We start from the raw sequence: 7267 nt of genomic DNA, 5'->3' as shown, positions 1-7267 counted from the left end.
GGAGGGTGAATTTATCATTCTGCCCCTAGAGTCTTATATATGCCCAGTCCCTTTTCTCTTTCTTCTTTTTGCTTCTTCGTCAGTGATTTTTACTTCATTCTCTCTCTCTCTCTCTCTCTCTCTCTCTCTCAAGGCTTTTCATTTCCATTTTTCTTTTTCAAAATTTCTCTGTCTTGAAGTTTGGTGCACGAAATTGTGATGTCCAGGCTCAAACAATCCCCGGCAACGTGAGCAACTTGGTGCTCTGATCTCAATACATAATTGTCACAACTTCGATACAACTAACCAGCAAGTGCACTGGGTCGTCCAAGTAATACCTTACGTGAGTAAGGGTCGAATCCCACGGAGATTGTTGGTATGAAGCAGGCTATGGTCACCTTGTAAATCTCAGTCAGGAAGATATAAAACAGTGATATGGTTTTCGAATATTATATAATAAAATAGGGATAGGGACACTTATGTAAATCATTGGTAGGAATTTCAGATAAGCGAATGGAGATGCTTTTCGTTCCTCTGAACCTCTGCTTTCCTGCTATCTTCATCCAATCAGTCTTACTCCTTTCCATGGCTGGCTTTATGTGATATATCACCACTGTCAATGGCTACTTTCGGTCATCTCTCGGGAAAATGATCCAATGCCCTGTCACGGCACGACTAATCGTCTGGAGGCATCACCCTTGTCAATGACTTCATCTTATCCTCTCACTGAATAATATGCTCACGCACCCTGTCACGGCACGGCTATTCATCTGTCGGTTCTCGATCATGCTGGAATAGGATTTACTATCCTTTTGCGTCTGTCACTAACGCCCTGCAATCGCGAGTTAGGAGCTCGTCACAGTCATTCAATCATTGAATCCTACTCGGAATACCACAGACAAGGTTTAGACCTTCCGGATTCTCTTGAATGCCGCCATCATTCTAGCTTACGCCACGAAGATTCTGGTTAGGAGATCTAAGAGATACTCATTCTAGCTTATTTCATGTAGAACAGAAGTGTTTGTCAGACACGCGTTCATAAGGGAGAAGGATGATGAGCGTCACACATAATCATCACCTTCATCAAGTTCTTGGGTGCGAATGGATATCTTAGAAGAGAAATAAGAAGAATTAAATAGAAAACAGTAGTACTTTGCATTAATCTTTGAGGGACAGCAGAGCTCCACACCTTAATCTATGGAGTGTAGAAACTCTACCGTTGAAAATACATAAGTGAAAGGTCCAGGCATGGCCGAGATGGCCAGCCCCCTAAAACGTGATCACAGGATCATAAGGTAATCCAGGATGGTCAAAAAGACTAGTAAAAGGTCCTATTTATAATAAACTAGTCACTAGGGTTTACATGAGTAAGTAATTGATGCATAAATCCACTTCCGGGGCCCACTTGGTGTGTGTTTGGGCTGAGCTTAAGTGTAGCACGTGCAGAGGCCATTTGTGGAGTTGAACGCCAGTTTCTGTGCCAGTTTGGGCATTCAACTCTGGTTTTGGATCCTTTTCTGGCGCTGGACGCCAGATTTGGGCAGAAGGCTGGCGTTGAATGCCAGTTTACGTCGTATATTCTTGGCCAAAGTATGGACTATTATATATTGCTAGAAAGCCCTGGATGTCTACTTTCCAATGCAATTGGAAGCGTGCCATTTCGAGTTCTGTAGCTCCAGAAAATCCACTTTGAGTACAGGGAGGTCAGAATCCAACAACATCAGCAGTCCTTCTTCAACCTCTGAATCTGATTTCTGCTCAAGTCCCTCAATTTCAGCCAGAAAATACCTGAAATCACAGAAAAACACACAATCTCATAGTAAAGTCCAGAAATGTGAATTTAACATAAAAACTAATGAAAATGTCCCTAAAAGTAACTAGATCCTACTAAAAACATACTAAAAACAATGCCAAAAAGCGTATAAATTATCCGCTCATCACAACACCAAACTTAAATTGTTGCTTGTCCCCAAGCAACTGAAAATCAAATAGGATAAAAAGAAGAGAATATACTATAAATTCCAAACTATCAATGAAACATAGCTGCAATCATATGAGCGGGACTTATAGCTTTTTGCCTCTTGAATAGTTTTGGCATCTCACTTTATCCATTGAGGTTCAGAATGATTGGAATCTATAGGAACTTCAGATTTCGAATAGTGTTATTGACTCTCCTAGTTCAGTATGATGATTCTTAAACACAGCTTCTTTATGAGTCTTGGCCGTGGCCCTAAGCACTTTGTTTTTCAGTATTACCACCGGATACATAAATGCCACAGACACATAATTGGGTGAACCTTTTCAGATTGTGACTCAGCTTTGCTAAAGTCCCCAATTAGAGGTGTCCAGGGTTCTTAAGCACACTCTTCTTTTGCTTTGGACCTTGACTTTAACCGCTCAGTCTCAAGTTTTCACTTGACACCTACACGCCACAAGCACATGGTTAGGGACAGCTTGGTTTAGCCGCTTAGACCAGGATTTTATTCCTTTAGGCCCTCCTATCCACTGATGCTCAAAGCCTTGGGATCCTTTTTAATTGCCCTTGCCTTTTTGTTTTAAGGGTTATTGGCTTTTTCTGCTTGCTTTTTCTTTTTCTTTCTATTTTTTTTTCGCCTATTTTTTTTTTCTGCAAGCTTTGTTCTTTGCTGCTTTTTCTTGCTTCAAGAATCATTTTTATGATTTTTCAGATTATCGAATAACATGTCTCCTAGTCATCATTCTTTCAAGAGCCAACATATTTAACATTCTTAAACAACAACTTCAAAAGACATATGCACTGTTCAAGCATACATTCAGAAAACAAGAAGCATTGTCACCACATCAATATAATTAAGCTAAGTTCAAGGATAAATTCGAAACTCATGTACTTCTTGTTCTTTTGAATTAAAACAGTTTTTATTTAAGAGAGGTGATGGATTCATAGGACATTCATAGCTTTAAGACAAAGTTACTAACTACTAATGATCATGTAATGAAGACACAAACATAGATAAGCACATAACATAGAAAACGAAAAACAGAGAAAGCAAGAACAAGGAATGAATCCACCTTAGTGATGGTGGCATTTCCTTCTTGAGGAACCAATGATGTCCTTGAGCTCTTCTATGTCTCTTCCTTGTCTTTGTTGCTCCTCCCTCATTGCTTTTTGATCTTCTCTTATTTCATGGAGCATGATGGAGTGCTCTTGATGTTCCACCCTTAGTTGTCCCATATTGGAACTCAATTCTCCTAGGGAGGTGTTGATTTGCTCCCAATAATTTTGTGGAGGAAAGTGCATTTGAGGCATCTCAGGGATCTCATGGAAGTGAGCTTCTTGCGCCTCTTGAGCTCCATGACTGGGCTCTCTTGCTTGCTCCATCTTTTTCTTAGTGATGGGCTTGTCCTCTTTAATGAGGATATCTCCCTCTATGTCAATCCCCGCTGAATTGCATAGCTGGCAAATGAGGTGAGGAAAGGCTAACCTTGCCATGGTGGAGGACTTGTCAGCCACCTTGTAAAGTTCTTGAGGTATAATCTCATGAACTTCCACCTCTTCTCCAATCATGATGCTATGGATCATGATGGCCCGGTCTATAGTAACTTCAGACCGGTTGCTAGTGGGAATGATTGAGCATTGAATAAACTCCAACCATCCTCTAGCTATAGGCTTGAGGTCCAATCTTCTTAGTTGAACCGGCTTGCCTTTGGAGTCAATCTTCCATTGAGCTCCTTCTACACATATGTCCATAAGGACTTGGTCCAACCTTTGATCAAAGTTGACTCTCCTTGTGTAGGGGCGTGCGTTCTCTTCCATGTATGGCAAGTTGAATGCCAACCTCACATTTTCCGGACTAAAATCTAAGTATTTCCCCCGAACCATTGTAACATAGTTCTTTGGATTCGGGTTCTTACTTTGATCATGGTTCTTGGTGATCCATACATTGGCATAGAACTCTTGAACCATTAGGATGCCGACTTGTTGGATGGGATTTGTTAGAACTTCCCAACCTCTTCTTTGAATTTCATGTCGGATCTCCGGATACTCATTTCTTTTGAGTTTAAAAGGGACCTCAGGGATCACCTTCTTCTTGGCCACAACATCATAGAAGTGGTCTTGATGGGCTTTGGAGATGAATCTTTCCATCTCCCATGACTCGGATGTGGAAGCTTTTATCTTCCCTTTCCCTCTTCTAGAGGATTCTCCGGTCTTAGATGCCATCAATGGTAATGGAAAAACAAAAAAGCTATGCTTTTGCCACACCAAACTTAGAATATTGCTCGCCCTCGAGCAATAAACAAAAGAATAGAAGAAGAAGAAGAAGAAATATGGAGAGGGAGAGGGAGATGTGGTTTCGGCCAAGAGGAGTGTAGAGGGGTGTGTTGTGTGAATTTGATGAAGAATGGAGGGCTTTATATAGGGAAGGGAAGGGGGGGAAGGTTTCGGCCATATGGGTGGGTTTGGGTGGGAAATTGGTTTTGAATTTTGAAGGTAGGTGGAGTTTATGAGGTAAGTTTATTGGGAAGAGTGGGTGGATGTGAGTGGTGAAGAGGTGATGGGGAAGAGAGTTTGAGGTGATTGGTGAAGGGTTTTTGGGGAAGAGTGTTTATGGGGTTGTGTGAAAGAGAGTGGTGAGAAGAAGTGAGTGGAGGTAGGTGGGGATCCTGTGGGGTCCACAGATCCTGAGTGGATCTTGTGGGGTCCACAGATCCTGAGTGGATCCTGTGGGGTCCACAGATCCTGAGTGGATCCTGTGGGGTCCACAGATCCTGAGGTGTCAAGGCATTTACATCCCTGCACCAATTTAGGCATGTAAAATGCCCTTGCACACAACTCTGGGCGTTCAGCGCCAGGTTGGTGCCCATTTTGGGCGTTCAACGCCCATTTGCTACCATTTCTGGCGTTGAACGCCAGAACCATGCTTGTTCTGGGCGTTCAGCGCCAGAACTATGCTCTGTTCTGGCGTTTGAACGCCAGACAGATGCTCCTCCAGGGTGTGATTTTTCTTCTGCTGTTTTTGATTCCGTTTTTGATTTTTTTATTTATTTTGTGACTCCACATGATCATGAACCTAAGAAAACATGAAAAACAATAATAATAGAGTTAGATAAATAAACATTGGGTTGCCTCCCAACAAGCGCTTCTTTAATGTCAATAGCTTGACAGTGGGCTCTCATGGAGCCTCACAGATGTGCAGAGCTTTGTTGAGACTCTCCAACACCAAACTTAGAGTTTGGATATGGGAGTTCAACACCAAACATAGAGTTTGGTTGTGGCCTCCCAACACCAAACTTAGAGTTTGACTGTGGGGGCTCTGGTTGACTCTGCTTGGAGAGAAGCTTTTTCTGCTTCCTCTCCATGGTTGCAGAGGGAGATCCTTGAGTTTTGAATACAAGGGAGTTCTCATTCCATTGAAGGACTATTTCACCTCTGTCAACATCAATCACAGCTCTTGCTGTGGCCAGGAAAGGTCTTCCTAGGATGATGGATTCATCCTCTTCCTTTCCAGTATCCAGGACTATGAAATCAGTAGGTATGTAAAGGCCCTCAACCTTTACTAATACATCTTCTACTTGTCCATAAGCCTGTTTTCTTGAGCTGTCTGCCATCTCTAGTGAGATTTTAGCAGCTTGCACCCCATAGATTCCCAGTTTCTCTATTACAGAGAGGGGCATGAGGTTTATTCCTGAACCAAGGTCACACAGAGCCTTAAAGATCATGGTGCCTATGGTACAGAGTATTATGAACTTTCCAGGATCCTGTCTCTTCTGAGGCAATGTCAGTTGATCCAGATCACTTAGTTCATTGATGAACAAGGGAGGTTCAACTTCCCAAGCATCAATGCCAAATAATTTGGCATTCAGCTTCATGATTGCACCAAGAAACTTGGCAGTTTTCTCTTCAGCGACATCCTCATTCTCTTCAGAAGAGGAATACTCATCAGAGCTCATGAAGGGTATAAGGAGGTTCAATGGGATCTCTATAGTCTCTAGATGAGCCTCAGAGTCCTTTGATTCCCCAGAGGGAAGCTCCTTATTGATCACTGGACGTCCCTGGAGGTCTTCCTCCTTGGGATTCACGTCCTCTCCTCTCCTCACAGGTTCGGCCATGGCGCTTATGTCAATGGCCTTGCATTCTCCTTTTGGGTTCTCTTCTGTATTGCTTGGGAGAATACTAGGAGGGATTTCAGTGATCCTTTTACTCAGCTGGCCTACTTGTGCTTCCAGATTTCTAATGGAAGACCTTGTTTCATTCATGAAACTTACAGTGGCCTTAGATAGATCAGAGACTAGATTTGCTAAATTAGAAGCATTTTGTTCAGAGTTCTCTGTCTGTTGCTGAGTTGATGATGGAAAAGGCTTGCTATTGCTAAACCTGTTTCTTCCACCATTATTAAAGCCTTGTTGGGGCTTTTGATCCTTCCATGAGAAATTTGGATGATTTCTCCATGTTGAGTTATAGGTGTTTCCATAAGGTTCACCTAAGTAATTTACCTCTGCTATTGTAGGGTTCTCAGGATCATAGGCTTCTTCTTCAGAAGATGCCTCTTGAGTACTGTTGGATGCAGCTTGCATTCCATGCAGACTCTGAGAAATCATATTGACTTGCTGAGTCAATATTTTATTCTGAGCCAATATGGCATTCAGAGTATCAACTTCAAGAACTCCCTTCTTCATAGGTGTCCCATTACTCACAGGATTCCTTTCAGAAGTGTACATGAACTGGTTATTAGCAACCATATCAATGAGTTCTTGAGCTTCTGCAGGCGTTTTCTTTAGGTGAATGGATCCACCTGCAGAAGTGTCCAGTGACATCTTTGATAGCTCAGATAAACCATCATAGAATATATCCAGGATGGTCCATTCTGAAAGCATGTCAGAAGGACACTTTTTGGTCAACTGTTTGTATCTTTCCCAAGCTTCATAGAGGGATTCACCTTCTTTCTGTCTGAAGGTTTGAACATCAGCTCTAAGCTTGCTTAGCTTTTGAGGAGGAAAGTACTTGGCTAAGAAAGCCGTGACCAGCTTATCCCAAGAGTTCAGGCTGTCTTTGGGTTGGGAATCCAACCATAATCTAGCTCTGTCTCTTACAGCAAAAGGGAAAAGCATGAGCCTGTAGACTTCAGGATCTACTCCATTAGTCTTAACAGTATCACATATCTGTAAGAATTCAGTTAAGAACTGAAAAGGATCTTCAGATGGAAGTCCATGAAACTTGCAGTTCTGCTGCATCAGAGAAACTAACTGAGGTTTCAGCTCAAAGTTGTTTGCTCCAATGGCAGGAATGGAGATGCTTCTTCCATGTAGATTG

General features: G+C 42.3%; 1 non-coding gene across 1 annotated transcript; it reads left to right on the top strand.

Annotated features, from left to right (window-relative positions):
* Positions 1-6825: 6825 nt before the first annotated feature.
* Positions 6826-6933, top strand: LOC148576773 (small nucleolar RNA R71). Its single transcript, XR_015903236.1, has one exon. It is a non-coding gene; the product is annotated as a small nucleolar RNA R71 (small nucleolar RNA).
* Positions 6934-7267: the final 334 nt, after the last annotated feature.

This window comes from Arachis ipaensis, chromosome B1, assembly GCF_059453495.1.
Source record: "Arachis ipaensis isolate K30076 ecotype BB chromosome B1, ASM5945349v1, whole genome shotgun sequence".
Lineage (NCBI taxonomy): Eukaryota > Viridiplantae > Streptophyta > Magnoliopsida > Fabales > Fabaceae > Arachis > Arachis ipaensis.
Note: the sequence above shows the minus strand (reverse complement) of the source record. Positions and strands in the feature narration are given on the sequence as shown.